Genomic DNA, 20,828 nt, shown 5'->3' with positions numbered 1-20,828 from the left:
GACTTGCATTTTGCTAATGATTTTAATAAGGGAAAGGGAGGAAAACAAAGGGCATCAATAATCACAAATATCTACATCTGGCAGAAGATTGAAAGGAAAACCGATCACAGCTGCCTTTGACAGTTAATGTTATTAAAATGCTCAACGTGGAATTTCTATTTTAAATAAGAAACACTTGAAAGGAATGGTCAGGATTAACAGAAGCTTAAATTGAAACCATGTTGGTTTGTAGGTAATAGAATGCTACAGTGAAACACTGCCTTTAATATAAAAGCATTCTTTACCCCCAAATTATCCATGTGGCCCTGTTAGTGCCACTGGAATTTGATTAGGTTTGGCTTTTTCAGGAAACCAGGAGGTAAGAAGAACCCATTTAATCTCCTGTTAAGTGGTTCATTCCCTGCCCAAGCCTTGGGTAACTCAGTTTATTAAAACGTTCTGGAGTTCAGGTCAGTAACTCAGTGCTACACAGTCCATATGCCAGCCTTTTGGCTGGTGCTACAGTCTACCATCTGATTGGCCCAAACCTGGGAGTAATCGAGCCAGTATACAATGGGGGACCTTGTTAAGAACCCAGGACATGGGTATCAATTCATTGTTTGGCCCAAGATTGTTAGCTGAAGCTCAGAATGCTCCCATCTGTCAGTCCCTCAGTCTGCATTTGTCCTGTCAACACACTGTAACTTAATCACTGAAACAGAGTTGCTGGTTCTAATTCTCTTAATGTACCTACGGGTCTCTATGCCACTCACAAATAAAAATACCATGTGTCATTTTGGTAGGAGACCTTAAATTGACTTATAGCTCTTCTGTTCTGTGCTCCACATGGTTCTTTGTCAGTCAACTCAGGGGAAAAATATAAATATAAGCATATATATACACATACGTAATATATATATAAATATGTAAAATATATTTTATAAAAAGACATATAACAGATATATTTTATGTAAGTATAAAAATATCCCACCCAGGATATTTCCAGGAAGTATTCTGCAACACATCAGGAATTTCAGAGAGCTCTTAGGGGAGATAGACATTCGAGAAGCAAAAATCTACTAAAGCATTCTTAAAAGAGAGCACCTTCTGAAATAAATCAGACCTCCTTGGTTAATGTTAATCTTGGCAGAAAAAAAAAACAAGTGAAGATCCCACAGAAACTGTTATTCCCAAAATGTTTCTTCTGTATGCAACTCGGTGTCTAGGATATATTGTCTTGCCTGTTTCTTCTGATATTCTGTTCACTGACATCACTATCCAGCAAGTGCCCCATATCCATTGTCAATGTTTATTCTGTTGATAAATGCTTGATGAAATAAATGAAATTGAGTTCAAGTCCTTCTTATCTTTTACACCTAGGCTATTTCAGTAGACTCCTAACAGGCTTTTTTCCCTTTTAATAGCACACAGAATTCTGTCAGAGTAGTCTTCAAAAAAATTTTTTAAGATTTTTATTTATTTATTTGACAGAGAGAGATCACAAGTAGGCAGAGAGGCAGGGAGAGAGAGAGGGAGGGGGAAGTAGGTTCCCCGCTGAGCAGAGAGTCCGATGCGGGCCTTGATCCTAGGACCCTGAGATCATGACCTGAGCTGAAGGCAGATGCTTAACCCACTGAGCCACCCAGGTGCTCTCTTTGGTTGTTTTACTCATTATTTAAAATTTTTTAGTGCTACCAAAGTAGGATAATTTCAAAGCTCTTTAGTCTCAAGTCTATCCAAAATACTATCCTATTTGATATTCTAACATCCTATATCCTATATCCTTTATCCAAATATCCTATATCCAAAATACCAGCCAATCCTCTTGCCTTATTGCCTATGAAGTCCACAAATATTTCCCAGCTAAAGTTTCCCTTGGTCTTTCTGAGCATGAATTGTTTGGCAGTCATATATTCCTATCCTGTCACACCCAAAGCTCTCTGATCAGGAAAACCCTCCTGATTCTTCAAGAATTACCTGAAGCCCAATATTCCCCATGAAGCTTTCTTTGGTATGTCCAACAAGAACAGATAAGGAACTTCTCTTGCCAGGTGAGTGGTCAGCTTGCTAATAGCAACCCCAGGTGAGAGAGATCCCATGTCATGCGATTCTTGCCATTCCTTTTCTTTTATCTCTTAGTACATCGTTGGACTCAAATTTTTGGGTTGGAAGCTCACCTCTGATTTTTTTCTGAATTCACATTAATGACATCAGATCAAAAACAGAACTTGTCTTGTGATTGGTTTCTTGCTGACCTTTGTGTCCTGGATTATTTTTCCCTCTGTACTTCCTTTGATCAAGCCAGCATGACATTATTCTGCCAAACATTTCTCTTTTCCAGGAAACAGAAGAGGGTCAAGTATATCTCTTTCCTGCTCACTAAGCACTTGTCTCTGTGGCAGGAACTGGTCCTAACAGGTGAGGATGAAAACCAAGCCCTGAGCAGTAAAACATACCCCTCTTGTCTATCCTGGTTGTGAATTCTCCCTTTGATTCAGTTTGATGGGGCATTTGACCCCAGTGGTTCTCAAAATGTAGTCTCCAGAAGAGCAACGTAAGCCTCACCTGGGACTTGTTAGCAATGCAAATTCCTACCACAGATCCACTGAATCAGAAATACTGGGTAGGGAGGCCCAGAAATCACATGTTAGCATGCCCTTGAAGTGATTTTAGTGCTCATTAAAGTTTGAGAATTATGAATTATATGAAGGATAGCAGCCTCCACATTAATTCCTAACTCAATTCTTGTTAATTAGAATAGCAGCTTCTGTATGTGTGTGTGTGTGTGTGTGTGTGTGTGTGTGTGTGTGAGGGTGGTGGGAAATCTCTGTATCATCCTCTAATTAATCTTAATTAAGATTTGCTAATCTTAATTATGTACCCAAAAGTGGTTTAAAAAAGAAAGTCTTAAAAATCATAGTCAAATTTAAAATTATGAATTTTGTAAGATGATTCCGACACATATTCAGAGAGGCAAAAAAGCCAAGAATATATAATACAGTCTTGAGGGAAAAAAGGTATCAAGGCTTAAAGTAAAGGAAATTAAATCAGTGTAATTTGGTGCAGGAATATACACATATGCCTGGCATAACCAAATAGACCAAGAATAGAGAATCCTCCAACAGACCCACAGGTATATGGATATTTGAAATGTGGCAAAGATAGTCTTACATACCAGTGGTGAAATGATAGATTTTGTAATGCATTGTGCTAGGAAAACTATATTGGCAAAAGAAAGAAAAATATTTCAACTTTGCACCATTCACAAAAATAATTTCCAGTTGAGTGGGCTGAACATCCAAATATGAAAGGCAAGACATTGATGTTTGGAGATAATAAATGGAGAATATCTGTATTACTACTAGTTAAGGAAGGGGTTTTTAAAATGAGATAAAATGATACTAGTTAATTAAGTAGGATTTTGTGTAATATGCAAATTTTAGCTGCTAAGAGATAAGTTTATTTCTTTTCTTGAAACAGTGAAGGGATGGTGTTTGGATCAGCAAGACAGCTTTCCATTGCACACTTATACATGGAATAAATGGAGAGTTGTACTTCTTACTTCATCAAGTGGCTTTCCAAGGATACTTAGGATATGGCCACCAGAAATAAAAAAAAATAAAACCACAGTAAAGTCCATATAGCAGGTTTCTATAGGTCAAGCCTGAGGGATGCACACATCACTCTCATTTACATCACTCTGGATAGAACTTAGTCACATGACTCACCTAATGGCAAGGGGGTCTGGGAAACTATAGCCCAGGTCTGCTCCCAGGAAGAAGGAGAGAGAAGTAGACAGCCAGTGCATACTTACCATAGAACATATGATATGCCTATAGCAAAATGGCCAAAAAATAAAGAGAACAAAAGACTAGCCAGTATGTGGGGGAAGTTGTATATACGATATAAATAACATACCCAGAATATATTAGGGATGTTGAGAAGTCAATTTATAAAAAAAGACAAATGATTAGGAAAGTGGGCACAAGACTTGATTAAGCAGTTCACAGAAGAGGAAATCCAAAAAGAAGCCTCATAATTAACCAGGGAAATAATGAAAATCATGAGTTATGACTAGATTACATATAATACACAAACCTATATCAGATAATATGATGTGTGGTTAAAAAAAATAGGACAGTGGGAACTCTCCTACAGTACTGGCAGGAGTTGGAATTTTTTTTTTTAAGATTTTATTTATTTATCAGAGAGAGAGAGGGAGAGAGCGAGCACAGGCAGACAGAATGGCAGACAGAGGCAGAGGGAGAAGCAGGCTCCCTGCTGAGCAAGGAGCCCGATGTGGGACTCGATCCCAGGACGCCGGGATCATGACCTGAGCCGAAGGCAGCTGCTTAACCAACTGAGCCACCCAGGCGTCCCAGGAGTTGGAATTTTTATACCCACTTTGGAAAACAGTTTGGCATCATCTAATATAGTCCAAAAATGGGCACACTACTTAGCCATTCTATTGCTAGGCACAGCTTCTAGGGAAACTTTTGCACATTTACCCCAGAAGGCAATTTGAATGTTCATAGGATCATTGTTCATATTGTACTGGCCACCAAACAACATCTTAGATGTCTGTTAATAGATAAATCAGCTTGGACTACTGTTTGATGGGAGTACTGTAGAACATGAAAATGAATGAATTGTAGTTACAGCAGAATGGATAAGCCTTTCAGACATAATAATGAGTAAAGAGATAAGTCACAAGAATTACAGTAAAATTTAGCAAAATAAAGCCTAAAAAGTCTTTAAAGAAAAGAAGTTTGACTCAGGAATTTTGTACATATTTATATACATTTTGAGTATAAAAAGTGGAGAAATGGTTTTGAATATGCAAGGATTTATAATTTCTTATGTCATTACAAAGAACTTGGTCATTGAAAAGTTTGGAACACAGCTATCCATGATACATTGGACTAGGGGTACCATCAGGTGCCTAGTTCTTCCTTTCTTAATTTTGAGTTAACCTGTATGCAGAAATTTCAAAAAGTAGAAGTTCATGCCCTGTTGCTAGCTTTTAGAGCCCAGGATCTCAGGTCAGGCTATTTACGTGCTTCCAACTGAGACAATGCAGTGTTGTAATGGCAGTTTCCTGAGAACGTGAATACGGAACAGGTATAAGATTTTCTAAATTTTGATGCTTAATTTCCTAATTTTTGTGCTCATAGTCTCTTTTACAAACTTTCTTCAAAAAGATGGGTAATTCTAGTAATTTCTGGTGGCTGGAGAGGTCTTCTGTGGCATTAAATGTAAAAAACACTTGGGTCCTGACATACCAGAATTCCCATTTAAAGTTGAGAATGGCATTATTACCAAGTCCCTTGATCCTCTGTGTCCCAAGAAAACTTTTATGGTGGTCCTCATTGCTGTTCATGTGCTTTTTTCCCTGCAGAATTAGAATGTGCCTGGATGTTTTTTTTTTTTTTTTAAGATTTTATTTATTTATTTGACAGAGAGAAATCACAAGTAGATGGAGAGGCAGGCAGAGAGAGAGAGAGAGAGGGAAGCAGGCTCCCTGCCAAGCAGAGAACCTGATGCGGGACTCGATCCCAGGACCCTGAGATCATGACCTGAGCCGAAGGCAGCAGCTTAACCCACTGAGCCACCCAGGCGCCCTGCCTGGATGTTTTTTAATCTGGATGGCTTCTGGTTTGTATACAGAGAACAGAAGTCAAGATGGACTGGTTTACTGTCAGGGATTTAAAGAATGGTGGCCCAAGAAAATCAGTATGAGCTGAATTTAATGGCAGAAATCCCCATCAGGAAACAAGCCTCTGTCAACACATCCAGAAGGCATGTGCAAATCTAGAATTCGTAGGTGGAAGCCAAAAAGCCGGGACCAGAGCTGGGAATAAAGTGAAGGAAGGCACAAGTGACACTATAAATAGAGTTTGTGCTTTGGAAAGCAGCTAGGTGGAATCAGAACCTTTGATATTATCATAAAGCTACAGGTCAGGGAAGGCTTTCAGTAAAGTTATCTTGGTGGCATAGAATGTTTCTGATGAGAAGAGCAGAAAGCTATTGCAAAAATCTAGGCTAGTAATGATGGTGTCTTGAAATGGAGACCTGAGGGTCACAGTGGGGAGAAGTGGTTTGACTTCACCTGTAATCTGAGGGAACAGAAAGTAAGACTGACGGATGTGTATGAAGGAGGGAAATCAAAGAACTCTTCTTTCACTAAGATGGGACAGGCTGAGCGAAGAGTATATGAAGTATATGAAGTGTGGGTAGAAGTTAGGAATTTGGTTTTGGATATAAATTTAAGATGTTTGAGAAACATCCTAAGGGAGATGCTTTTTTAAGCAGGGGGCTGAACAAACAGCAGCTGTGGTAGCTGTTACTTTTCATCATCTTGACTTTCATTGACATAAATCCCTGTAAGCTGGAACCTGCTAACATCTGTCTCAGATGACAGAAACTTTGCTCACCAAAAGCCACTCAACACTTACATTTCCCTTTCCATAAAGACACTCTAATATGCATTCTGTTTGGTTCCCCTTCCCTTCTGTTCCCCTTACTTGTCATCATGTGACATCTGAACTTAAAGAGCTGGATTGGGAAGCTCAAAGAACTTCTACCTGCGTTGCCAATTCCGTTCATCCACTAAACATGTGTTTACTAAGCACCTACTCTGAGTGTCAAAATCAAGCCTCCATTGTACATAGTAGTGACCTCAAGAATGTTTCCCTCTCCTTATTTCCTTACTCCTGTTTAGGGGATCTTTATCTCAGGCTCTGCTTTTGAAGGAACATAAACTATGTTCATGCAATGGCCGATGATGAAATAGAATGAACTACTAAAGTCATAATGGACTTCCTCTTCACTGGGACATGTGAGGACAGGGTAGAGTGTTGTCTGTGCAGCAGACTAGGAGGTCTGAGCAGGAAGAGGGGAGCTGTGGACAGGCGTGGACAGTACTGGGTATATTATTAGGCAGGTTCCCATTCAGGTCTTCTGCTGGCCCGACGCACTATTTTCTGATTTCAGAACCAAAAGGTGTGTTTGGGTGGTGGAATCCTTGCACTTTAGCAGATGTCAGATTGGGGCCCTGGAGTTCTGGGCCATCACCTCCCATTGCTGCCCCAGGGCCTTAATTAAGCCTCTGGGAGGCACTGAGCTATGCACCTCGCGCATGCGCAGGCCACTTCCTGGGTCTGGCTTCAGGGGTTTGGTCTCTGAGGTCTTTGGCGCAGGCCTTCCACTCGTTCAAACGTGGTCAGGCCCTTGGAGAGCTGCTGGGGTACTGTGACTCTGAGTCGGAGGCAAGGGGTCTAGGAGAATCAGGGTTTGGTTAATGGGGCGTAGAAGCCAGACTCCTAAAGGAGGAGTCTAGGACAAAGGGCCTCTGGCACCCGGGGAGCACCCAGGACTCCCTGCCGGCCCCCACAGATCTTTTGAGATCCCGCGAGACCGGGCTTCCTCCGAGAAGAGTGGTCCCGGCAGGCGCGCCTGGGGCTGGATGCAGCCCTTCTCAGAGCCTCCCAGACCTTCGACCCGACCCAGCCCATCTTCTCCCTGCTTCTCGGTAAGGACACACGCTTACATCCCCACACACCTGAAGCCACCTCACACAACCTGCAGGCTCCTGTTGGCGTTCCTCGGAAGCCCCACAGTCACAGGCCCTAGCCCTGGGCTACCGGTCCCCCCGCTGGTGTTCAGGGAACATTTCCTGATAGGGTGGCTTGGGAGAAGGGGCCAGCTTCCCCATCGCAGTGTGCTGGCATGACGTGGGTCGAGAGAGCCGCTCGCGGAGGCTGTTCTTTAGGGAAGGAAGGCTAGAGGAACAGGCAGCGATGGTCTCCTGGGACAATTTCACGACACCGCTCCACCTCTGGAGGAACACCTGGTGAGAAGGATGTGGTGAGCACTTGGGGCTTTTTGTGAGTGTGTGTGTATCTTTTCGTGTGTTTATTTCTTTTTTTCTTTGTTTCTCTTTTTCTTTTTCTTTTCTTTTTTTCTTTCTTTCTTTTTTTTTTTTTTTTTTTTTTTTGTTAAATCACTCTCGCAGATGTGCACTAAATTGACTAAGCCCTCGCTCCCGGAGAACAGTCTTCAGACTGGATAGCCCAAGTGCCTTAGGCCTGTGTACTTGTTAGTATACCTTGGGTTCTGGGAGTAATGGCCAGGTTTTCGCTTGCACCTGCGTTGTGCTGAGAAGACCATTTCCTTCCATGGGAAAGGTGCCCAGGTCTAGTTATAAGAATGTCTGCTGTGTTCTATAGTGTTTCGTGGTCCAGAGGGAGGGATCCTCAAGCCTTTGACTTTGGACATTGTTGTGTGCCTGTGAATTGTGGGCACCCTGCAGATGGTGGACACCGAATTTCAGGGGGCCCTTCTCTTAAGTGTAAGGGTAAAGTTTCATCCATCTCCTATTGGTTTGAGACCTGTGTGTGCCCACATGATTGCAGAGCTAGTGCCCTTCCCCTTTTAATGATCAGAGGCACTGCTTCCCTTTTCCTACTTACTTTCCATCTCCAGCAGTGTTTCTTGAGATTACCTCCCAACTAATTTACTTGCACTTGAATCCTTTCCTCATCTCTCTTTGCTTACGGAAATCCAGTCCCCAATAGTTATGAATAAATGCCCAAGTGTTTATAGTCAAATAGTATTTATTGCCTGGAAGTCACAGTTACCGCCTTGATTGACAGTGTCAGTATTTTCCTTACATGAAACATTCCATAAGTATACTTTTCATTTAATGTCATCCTTTTCAGAGAAAAGATACAGTAACATATGTTGTATATGTTGTTTAATGATCACAGTAAAGGATCACTACATTATCTGTTAATTTGAACATTTGAGTAAATTGCTGCATTTTTTTCTTTTAGAAGATATTTTTTTAATGTAGTCCTAAGCTCTTGCTGACCAGGAGGGATGATGGAGAATGTCTCTGGTTGACGGTCCACCACAAAACGGAAATAGAATACATCCTTACAGTCAGAATGTTTCAGAACCTTTTCTGTAAACAAAGAACAAAGTCTAAGTAAGGTCCTAAGACAGGAAATATTATGAGAAGGAACTTGTTTATCGTGATTCCGACCACATTGGAATTTATATTTATCAAAGTGAAACCATGGGTTAAGTCAACAGAGTTGAATGAAGCCCCCAGAGTATGAGGAATTAGATTCCCAACCAGGAGTATATGAACCAGAGGAATCTGAATACATTTCGATGCTTCTGGAAGTTACTAAATGTTTCTCAGAAGACTGTGTTTCACTTTGTTCTTCTTTTTGAAATTCAGAATATTTTCTCTTGGGGAATGTCATGTGTCAGAAAAAGTTTCTAGGAACAATGATTTAAACTTCAGAGCCAGTTTTCTGTAAAAGCACCCCGTGTTTTATCTTTAGCATGACCGATACCTGGGTATAAATGATCCCATTATTTTGTCTGCTCTTGTTAATAGGGCACTGGGCTTTTGAGCCAGGCTCTATGTCCTTGATGACATAAAAACCTAACATCCACAATGCCAGTGGTCCAGAGGGGAGACTGTAGACAATAAGAGTGTTTATGTTTTTGGTGTCTTGTGAGAGTATGGGAGCAGTGAAAATAAGGTTTCTGACATTTTAGGAGAAATTAAGATTCTGGATTTTCATGTGAAATTTCCCCATATTTAATGTGGCTAACTTATTGCAATATTTTAAAAGCCCTTTATGGGGAGGGTGGCAGAAATTTTCATCCTGGAGCTGGATTAAACATTTGGGTCACTATTTTCCAAACTCTATTTTAGAGACTCAAATCTACTTTGATATTCTAATAAAAGAAAGGAATCCTTTGTAATGAAAGCACCATCAGAGATCCTCTGCTGACTCCATATGCCATAGCCTTGCTATATAAAGGGTGATCTCCGGCCAGCTGTATCAGCATTGCCTTGGGAGCTCCTTAGAGACACAGATTCCCAGGCCCCACCCATATCCACCGAATCAGAACTTGTTTTATAAAAAGATCCCCCTCGTGATTCATATGCACATTAAAGTTTGAGAAGCGTTGCCTGAGTTTGCCTCTTGAGGAAAAAAAAAACTGGCTTCTAAATGCAGCAGCTATGACTTAAGTCTACTTATATGGAGAGGAAAAAGAACATTCCAGAAGTCATAGACACCTGCAATAGTAACAGCTAGAAAAAATTTTTAAAAGTGGTCTGTTGATGAAGAAGTACATATTTTCTGTTTTAGTTGAGGAATGCAGTTGTTTAAGGCAGACCTTTTCACTGTTTTCAACCGAAGTCCATGTATTTCTCTGTAGTGGTAGATTTTTTTTAAATGGGGTTATTTAGTCAATAATATAAAAAATCTATTATGTACCTTTCACTGTTCTGAGAACTATATCCAGGGCTGGGTAAAGCACAGTTTCTGCCCTCAAAGCACTTACAGTCTCAAAGACAAAATATGGCAAGTGTGGCCATAGAGGCATAAATGGAGTGGAAATTCAGCATGAAAAGGCAGAGTTGGCCAGATGCCCAATAATTCATTTGTGGCACGATCATTCAACATAATACTGTATTCACATTTTTGAGTGCTTATTTGCTTAACATCTGTCTTCACTTCTGCATTGAAAGTGTCATGCTTGCAGGGAAGAATATTTCTCAAATGATATGTTTCTTGCTTCCACATTTACATAAACTCTCTGCTTGAGGAAGGAGAATATAAAAAAAAATACTATAGGAGACAACATACTTGAGTCATTTCCCATAACTTTTTGAATCTTTCTCTAGAGAGAATATACATGAAGTAAAACTAACTGTATTTTTAAAACTGTTTTATTGGAATAAAATACACAGTACAGTTCTCTCATTTAAAGTATACAATTTAATGACTTTTAGCATATTTAGAGTTGTACTATTATTATAGTCAATTAAAAATTTTTCATCACCTCAGAAAGAAACCCTGTACCTCTTAGCTTTCACACACTGCCCCCACCTCACAACTTCCTTTTCCCTTAACCCCAGCCAAGCAGTATATGTTCTTTGTGACTGTTTTTTTTTTTTTTTTTACTTAGCACAATGTTTTAAAATTTCACTAAATTTTATTTTCATTCTGTATTTCCTTGAGCTAAAGAGAAGAAACAGGTTAAGGAAAATGTTAAATGCTAGTAGAATTATAAATGACCTCCAAAGCTGAAGCTACATCAAGCTTTTGTTTCTAAACTTAGAAACACATATCTTCTGTTTCTCCTTCATTTGTCTTAAACCCAGTTTTTATTGGATGTTTGGTGAGGCCTTATGTGAGAAGTGGCTCATTCTAGGAAAAATTATGGAATGAATGAAGTTTGCTTTCCATGTTTCTTTCTACTTTTTATATATTTTCCTCTTAGATGTCTGATATTCTTGTTGTAAGTCTTTATTTACCATAAAGTATTGCATTCTGATAATGAAAGGCAAAATATTTTAACCTTGTCAAATAATATTTTCACTTCTATAAAATCCTTCAATTTTCCCATTGAAGGGAGAACCTAATGACATACAATTTAGGAAGATGAGGAAAGGGGCAACTACTTTTGGTTAAGGTCAATTTCATAGACATTTGTTGAGTGCTTATCAAATGCCAAGTTCTGGGCAAGTGCTGTTTCAGAGAGGTTAATAACTTGCCCACAGACAGCCATTAGGTGGTGATAGCAAAATTTGAATGCAGTTTTTTCATGATTTTGAGAACCTCAGTGCTTAATTATTGTGGTATCCTGGTACTCCCTAATGTTTCTTAGTCACCTGGAGTCCACAGCCTACAACCCATTCCATCTCTTCTCTCAAACAGACACCGGATATACCATTTGGCATTCTGTATTTTGGCTCTTTAGAGCAAATGTTATCAATTCTGTCAGTTGCAGTTCTTACTCGATATTTAAAAATATGAAAGTTGATTTTCTGTTGTACAACTTTACTAAATTTATTATTCTAATAGATTTTAGGTGATAGTGGTGTTAGACTTTTCTATATACTAGATCACGTCATCTGCCAACAAACAGAATTTCTTCCTTTCTGCTTTTTATATTTTATTCTCGCCCAATTGCTGTGGCTGGGACTTCTAGTACTATGTTGAATAGAAGTGGTGAGAGTGGATACACTTGTTTTGTTTTGGATCATTAAGGAAAAACTTTCAGATTTTCACCAGTGAGTATCACGTTAGCTGTGGGCTTGTCACAGATAGCCTTTATTATGTTGAGCTATATTCCTTCCACAACTAACTTGTTGATTTTTTTTTTTTTTACCTGTAAGGAAGTTGGATTTTGTCAGATGCATTTTCTATATCTGTTGACATGATCCTGTGATTTCTATACGTCATTCTGTTAATGTAGTGTATCAAATTATTGTTTTGTGCATAGTGAACCATCCTTGCATCCTAGGAATAAATCCCCTTTGCTCATGATGTATGGTCATCTCGATGTTGAATTCAGTTTGCTAGTATTCTGTTGAGGATCTTTGCATCTATGTTCAGCAGAGGTATTGGCTTGTAGTTTTCTTGTTGTGTCTTTTTCTAGCTTTGGAGAAGGAAGGAGTAATTTGGTATTCTTTAAATATTTGGTAGAATTCACAGTTGAAACCATCTAATAAACAAATGCAGTAAAGTTGCAGGATACAAAATCAACATACACAATCAGTTGCGTTTCAATATAGTAACAATAAATTATCCAAAATAAATTAAGAAAACAATCCAATTTCCAATAACAAAAGATACTTAGAAATACATTTAACCAAGGCAATAAAAGATCTGTACACTGAATACTGTAGAACATTGATGAAAGAAATTGAAGCCACAAATAAATCAAAAGATAGTCTGTGTTCTTTGACTGGAAAAACTAATATTGTTGAAATGTCTATACTGCTCAAAGCAATGTACAGATTCAGTGCAATCCCTTTCAAAATTCCAATGGCATTTTTCATGAAAAAGAATTCTAAAATTCATGTGGAACTAGATAGCCAGGACAATCCTGAGCAAGAAGAACAAAGCCAAAGGTATAATACCACTTGATTTCAGAATATACTACAAAGCTACAGTAATTGAAACAGTATGGTACTGGCATAAAAAGAGACATACAGACTTTAAAACAGAATAGAGAATCCAGAAATAAATCCACACATTAACATTCAATTGACTTCTCACAGAGGTGGTCAGAACACACAAAGGGGAAATTATATTCTCTTTAATAAATGGTGTTGGGAAAACTGGACATCCACATGCAGAAGAAATTGGGTTCCTACTTCACACCATATGCAAAATTAACTCAAAATGTACAAAAGGGTTAAAACCAGAAACTGTAAAACTACTAAAAAGAAACAAGGGAAAAGCTCCATGACATTTGTCTGGGCAATGATTTCTTGAATATGACCCTGAAAAGTACAGGAAGCAGAAGCAAAAATAGACAAATGGGATTGCATCAAACTAAAAAGCTTCAGCACAGCAAAGAAAACAATCAACAGAGTGAAGAGACACCCACAGAATGGGAGAAAATATTTGCAAACAGTAAATTTTGGCTTTCTGATAATAGCCAAAATATGTAAGGAACTCATCAATAGCAACAAAACAAATAACCCAATTAAAAAACTGGCCATGGACCTGAATAGAATAGATATTTCTCAAAAGACATACACATGGCCATATGGTATATGAAAACATGCTCAACATCACTAATCTTTAGGGAAGTGCTGTTTATTGGAGTGTAATTTAGGCGAACTACTCTGCCAAAGAATGGCAAGATTGAAACAAGTCTTTTAGCAATGCTGCTAGACTGAAGGGGCTGGAAAGGGTTCAGATGCATACAAAGAGGGGAACTGAAGGCTTGTGATATAAAAATACTTATGATGCCCAACAAGGAGCATCAGTCCATTTACCCATAGTCATGGGAACTGAAACACCATGTTTGGCATTTTGCAATGCAGGATCCATGTAACGGATTTAATCTGTGAGTATCAGATTAAATTTAATCAGTCAGTATCCACCATGTACCTAATATCTATATTCATCGAGACAGTCAGACAGAACGGGCATATTTAAATTGCTATGAGTATGAAACATCAGTCTTCTAAAAATTATGTGAAATACCTTTTTAGGAGCAAAAATAAAAGGAAATAAAGTGAAATATTGTAAGTGGTTAAAATTAAATTGCAAGGCCTGAATGATCATTAGTCTCAGTAGGTTTCATGCATTTTTAGAATCAGAACACAGTTCTCAAGAGAACTTTTATAAGGAAGACTAACATTTTATTTTATTTTTAATTTAATTAATTAATTAATTAATTAATTAATTAGACAGAGATCACAGGTAGACAGAGAGGCAGGCAGAGAGAAAGGAGGAAGCAGGCTCCCTGCTGAGCAGAGAGCCTGATGTGGGACTCGATCCCAGGACCATGGGATCATGACCTGAGCCGAAGGCAGAGGTTTTAACCCACTGAGCCACCCAGATGCCCCAGACTAACATTTTAAAAGCGAGATGATTAAAGCAGCTTCTGCTGAGGTGGGAATGGGATCATAACCTTCTATCGTGTTCTCCCTTTCCTCTTCACTTTCTTTTCCCATGCACCCTCTCCCTTTCCTTGTTTCTGTCCAGCCCTGATGGACTTCATATGAGCTTCTGTAGTGACTTGCAGAGCAATTTGGGAATGTTTATTCTAGCTCAATCCTTTCATTGAACAAGTTAGCACTCATCATTTCTTTCTTTACAGATTATCTTCAAACTTACTATGATTCTTTAGAAAATTGGCTGAGGTTCTAGGCCATTGGCAATGACCTGCATCCCATAGTTTACTTGAGCTAACGTTAATGACCCCCTACCTGTATGTGTATCTATATTGCTACATCTATTCCACAGTTTACAGTTTTCTGGGTCATACCAGAAGACACAGCTGGATACCTCCTTTTGATAGAAAGGAGAGGTTCAAATTCATGTTTTCATTCAATTATTCAACACACACTTATTAAGTATCTACTGTGGAAAAAAACAAACCAAACATTTAAAACACCATGTAACTGAATGGAGAATAAAGTTTGGCCTCTTCTTTCAAGGAATTTAAAAGAAAATGGACAAGATAGCCTTGTAAAAAACTCCCTGGAATGCAAGGCAGAGTGGAGTACTGTAGCTCTCTCAGAAAGATAGAAACTATTTAGTGTTGCTGAAAATAGAAGGGGCAATCTGGAAGAAGATTGAACCAGGAATTGGCGGACCATTGGGAGAGGATCAGATGTAGGTGATGGAGCCATTAGGTATAGCCAGCAGAACGTCCAGAGAATGGGAAATAACTGATTATTCTGTTGTTAATGTCAGTGAAATGTCAAGAGATACAGGGTATATCTCATCGAGAGATGAGTTGACAAAGAAGTCATTATATAGCGCTCCAGGTACTCACAATATCAGTTCACATCAAGAGAGGTAGCAGTACTTCTCTGAGAGTTTCCCACAGAAATAATTTTGGCTTTAGGTCTCTGTTATGAGCAAAACAGGGGGCCTAAGATGATGGTTTGACTGTAGGAACCGGACAGAAGATATAATTGTTAAACTTGAAGCAGCAAATTTTATCTGAAATTTGATTCCAGGAGTTTATAGAGCACCTTAAATTCCCATGAAGGGCAGGACTAGCTTCAGCCTGGTCGGCCTCAGGTAGGAGGAGAGAGTGCTGGAAAGGTGGGGCTTGGTAGAGTTTTTATAATGAGCCTCTTTACTTATTTCTAGTTCCCTATTAGCTCCTATTATATTCACTGTCTGGCAAGTAGGTTGTACTTTTGGATTAAGTTCTACTTTTGAATCTTATCTGAATTTTCTTTGCTCAGGTTTCCAAATTGCTCTGGGTGACATCTGCTTGTCACCAGTAAAACCAAAAGGATGGCAGGGTAGATTGCCTTGCACAGGGCAGACAGGTAATTACAGCTTTAATTTTGTTTTGTTTTTGGAAGGATCCAGGTGTCCAACCTCTTTATCTCACAAAAGAACCTTAATATATGTAGGAGTGTTGGCAGACAAGATGACCCAGTGGGCAGTGTGCCCATCAGATGTGTTAGCCTTCTGTTATTGGAATAGTACTTCTCATGGAAGCATCACACATCAAGAATTCTTTGCTGATCCAAGGACCCAACAGCTTCCAAGCTAGGAGCACAGAGACCTGGAGACTTCTAAGCAAGCCAAGAGATACATTTCACCCTTGAAATTCAGATCTCAACAAAGAGTGCTTGACCATGTGCATATCGATTATCCCCCTGAAAAGCCCTTCTTGTTGTGAAATCAAATAGTCTGGAGCTGGACCTATTGGCTAATTGATGGGTGTGTCTCTGACTAAAGAATTGACTACTTTAGAAATTGTGCACATATAGAATATAAACTGAATTTTCTAGAATCTGGGATTGTCTTCCATTTCAGATTCTTCTCTTTTGCTGCACATATGCCCAGAGTGAAGTCAGAGGCATTAAAAGCAAGGTTTAATAAAAATTGCAGTAGGCTAAGTGTTGAGTATAGGCTGAGCAGCAGCCACAGGAGACTGTATGGGGGAGGTTTCACCAGCACCTGGATGTACTAGTGGGCCCAAGAAAATTGATGATCAATGAGAATCAGGTACATCTGGCAAGAAGAAAAGTTTGAGGCCTCAGAAGGCAGATAGAAGATAAAGCTCAGAATAAGGAAATGTGATAGAACTACACTACTTTGCAAAGGGACTAGATGGAGTGTGTGGATAGAACTATATCCCTAGGAGTATTGGAGAACAGTAAAAGACAGTCAGTCAACTAGGAGACTCAGATATGGGGTCTAGAGAAAGCTCTGTTTACTAGGGAATATAATGAGAAGTGGTTGAACAGAGAAGGATAAAGCTCCTTGACCAGAACTGATTGCAGTTAGGGACCCTAGAATCTCAGTATAATTCCATCCTTTAGATCCCAGAGCAGTGGCCTTTCAGCTATCTTCTGAGTAACCAGGTGTATGACAGATATGTGCTAGGGCATGGGATGGGGTGGGAGGGCTTTGGTTTGTTTGTTTTTGTTTTCTATAGACAAGAAGGAACAGCTAGAACAGACTTCTTGAACTTGGAGGATGCACCTAGATCCAATCATGGATGCCTGTAGAACAGTCCTGATTCTTGGGTTCTAGTCAGTTGTCTGTTTTCAGGGCTTTGGAAACAGAATGGGTCAGATCTGTTTTCCTGAGAAGTTGTAGGGTTATGGGGATTGGCACAGGATTACAAGACTCTGGAGACTGAGGAAACCCCAGAGAAATTGGAGACAAAGCAAGGCTCAGTCTCCATGTTTTTATGGAAGCAGATTTCTGAAGGCTTCCTTGATTCTACAGTATCTGGCTGTTAGATATCTAGCACACATTTTTTGCATTTGTTGGTATCTTGCTACATTAGTGAATATGTTTACCTAACATCTGCTCAGCCAGAGGACGGAGTCTTCTTTGACAGTGAGGACAGGGAACAGATACAATTATGTGTATAGATTGTTCTAGAAGCTGAAACTAGATTATATCTAGGGCTCTGTTGTATTCCTCTGGCAAGATACCAGTGTACTCAGGCATTCTGCTCCACTTCATTCAATTTGATTCCAGTCCTCTCTGATCCATGTCATTCCAGTTTACTTAGTTTCCGTTCAGAGCTACCACTGTGCTAGTGGAGTGGTCCAAAGATGAGTAGACAAGCTGTTGACTCACAGGGAGTTCCATACAGTATGTTTAATGGTGGGCTAATCTTGTGCCTTGCCCTTCAAGAAAAGTTCTATGCTTTTCTCTCATGAAGAGGCATATTACCATCTGAAAATGTGTTGAAAGTTTACAGTAAATAAAAGTAGCTTAATTTTGTTTAGCCTGAGTTTCCCCAAAGATTTTTGGTTATAGAAAAGTTGTTTAACTAGTTATTAATAGCCCATTGAATTATTTTAAGGGAACCATAGGATTATCACATAGGGTGCCTGGTTAGATAATTTAGGGCTGGCCCCAACATTGAAGTGTTCAGGTTGCCCCAAAAGGGCAAGCACTTTTCGTACAAGCTGGTATTTTTGGAGGTGCCCAAAAACAAATTAAATAGAAACACCAGAAAATGTCAAACAGAATCTGTTCTATAGTGGGATGTGATATTGTTTGTGGTGTTTTTCATGTTTCTAAGTACACTGTAACTTTGTGTCCATAATTCTATTTTTACTTCACTGAGTTTTTTTAAAATCCATTTATTTCCCAATTACAGAAGAGAAATTATTTTAAAGATTTATTTATTGAGAGAGAGAGAGAGCGCTAATGGGGAGAGGGGCAGAATCTTCAAACATTTCAAATACTCCCTGTGATTCGTGGAGCTCAACACATGGTTTAATCCTACGACCCATGAGATCACAACCTGAGCCAAAACCAAGAGTTGGACATCTAACCGAGTCACCCAGGCGCCCCCAGAAAAATTTTTTTTAAAACTTCATGTGTGATCTTTTCTCTCATAAACAAAATATACTTTACATTATTATTTATCTCGTGTTTCTCCTTCCCTCCCTCTCTTTCTTTCTTTATCTTTTCCTTTTTTTGTAAATGTTTGTTCTTTGGAAAAGAGCATCTAATGATGTTTTATTTAAGCTATTATTATATATGGGCATTTATGCACCACAGGATTCTTATACCCCAAAGAATAATTTTTCCCAATTTTTTAAACAAAGTTTTAAAGATTTCTCTTCCAGTGACTTAGGTAGGGTGGGTGGTGTTATATCCATTTTAGGTATAAAGAATCTGAGGGATAGAGGCAAAGATTTATCTGAATAGTTTGTATAGGAATCAAGATCGCAATGCAGTTAATTGGTCTTGTTTTCCGTCGTTCTCTGCTATACATGAAAGTTGGGATGCATGGAGAATTTCCCATGGAGAGTTTTCAAAATCTGAAAATCACCGGGTCAGCTCTACACCCCGAGATTCTCCAGTGTGAGCCTCGAATGAAACCTGGGTAACTGAGATTTTCTTTTGTGTGCTCAGCGTTGAGAAACTCCTCCCCAAATCCTATCCCATTGACTTGGCTTCATTATCACAGCTGGGTAGCACATTGTCAAATTCACCTTCTTGAGAGCCCAGCACCAGCTTGGTCACACAGATAAGAATGATCCCAGAAGATAAAGTTTAAAATTGGTCTTTTGAGAAGCAGATGTTAACTGTCACCTGCCAAGGAAACAGGAGGACCCTGACACTCTTTGATATATTTGGAGGTGACAAAAAAAATGACACTTTAAGTCGGTAGCTCTTCTAGGAAATATATCTGAATACCAGCAAGAGATAGAGGCCTTCAGCCTGTTCCAGATTGAGGTTATGAGTACCTACTGTCACTCCTTATGTAGTAATTTAATGAGCCTTGTTACAAAGTAAACATTGATGCCTTGCTCTATTGAACCCTAGCTCTATTTCTTTATTCCACAATTTGGAAATAAAGAAAGTAGTCAAAGTCTGGTTAACACATATAGTTACTTGAGTGCTATGTGTATACCACCTATTATTTTTTTTGAGAGTATTCTGTTCATTTTATGAGAAAGGTGGTATCAAGCTTCCATCTTTCACATGGGTATTTTCCTTGGGCAGGGATTGCAGTCCTTTTATTTGATTCTCAGTACAGTAGGGAAGCAAGTGTTCCTACACTGGCGATCACCATCTATTTCTTTCTTCTTTGTTATAACTAGGTATTTAATTTTAAAATTTTCCCAGTTTTATTGAGATATAATTTATATATAACATTGTATAAGTTTAAATTATATAACATTTCATACACTAAGACAGTTACCATGATAAAATTAGTTAACAGCAGTCATCTCACACAGTTACAATTTTTATTTCTTGTGATGAGAACTTTTAAGATTTCTTTTGGCAACTTTCAAATATATAATATAGTATTATTAACTACAGTCATCATGTTGTATATTACACATCCAGGACTTATAGGCAAGGAATGCACTAGAACCCTAATCTCCTTCACACAAAATATGAAGCAATTAATTGTAAGGAAGTTGAGAAATTATCCTCTCAGGAAAGAGAGGCACCTTCAGGATTTTGTTGTGTCCTACCTGGAGGAGAACCAACAGTTAGTGTGTGATCCTGCAGTGAATGGGCCAGGGGCTGTGCTCAGAGCTGAAGTGGCTGTCTTAGTTGGACTTTTAAAAGACTTTTCCAAAAAGTCCAAATTCTTGAACGCAAGAATTTGGGTCCAAATATTTATTTAGGAGGTAATGCTAGGAAGGATGGTGTGGAAGCTGGGGAGTAAGACAAGGAATCTAGTAAAGGGTGTGTTCATGAATGGTTGATTAGGCTGGGCAATGGAGTTCAGTCCTGTTGGGGACCCTCTCAGTTGCACAACCAAGGGGCAAAGAAATTAATTTGTCACTTCCAAGGTCTTGCACCAGCAGGCCAAGAGGTGCTTGTGCTATCACCTGTAGGAAAACTGTGGGGGCTTCAGGTGTCTTCCACGTGGGCAGAAGGCATCTGCTGAGGATATCATTGGAAGTCCTCAGGGCATAGAATCCTAGATGTACTTCTGATGTGCCAGGCAGCCTGCTTATTGACTGCTCACTGCAGATCTGAGGATGGTGGGATGTGCAGCTTGACCAAATTTTGTTCAGTACTGACTTTCATTATTAAGAGATGATTTTGGCATTAAAAATTTTTTTTATATGTTCAGTTTTAAAAAACTGAGCTTATTTAATACTTTCAAATTGATTTTGCATGCTTGGGAAGCTATAGTGCGTGGTGTGTACTCACACATTTGACAGTATGGATAAGTCTTAGTGACTGAAGGAGGACTAGTTGTACATGTCAGTGCATATATGATATAAAACACTACGCTTATTTGTGAACATGCAAACTAAAGAGGGAATGGCAAAATGTTTTGATTAGAAAATTGCCCTTTTATCCAACATGCTTTGTGTAATA

The 20,828-nt window shown here is 39.1% G+C and overlaps 1 protein-coding gene across 5 annotated transcripts in view; it reads left to right on the top strand.

The window, feature by feature from the left end:
• The window catches only part of LOC309871454 (uncharacterized protein), a 255,814-nt gene that overhangs the window by 6,995 nt on the left and 227,991 nt on the right, over positions 1 to 20,828 (top strand). For 2 of the 5 annotated variants that reach the window (XR_014315287.1, XR_014315288.1), the window contains exon 1: positions 7,751 to 7,845. The exons of 1 other annotated variant lie outside the window; for it this stretch is intronic. The gene's annotated coding sequence lies outside the window, so the exon portion shown is untranslated. Of the gene's footprint in view, positions 1 to 7,165; positions 7,511 to 7,748; positions 7,846 to 20,828 lie in introns of those variants that run through there. 2 more of the 5 variants (XR_014315285.1, XR_014315286.1) reach the window with 2 other exon arrangements.

This window comes from Mustela nivalis (assembly GCF_964662115.1).
Source record: "Mustela nivalis genome assembly, chromosome: 8".
NCBI classification, from domain to species: Eukaryota; Metazoa; Chordata; class Mammalia; order Carnivora; family Mustelidae; genus Mustela; species Mustela nivalis.
This window is presented reverse-complemented; position numbering and strand designations above follow the sequence as displayed.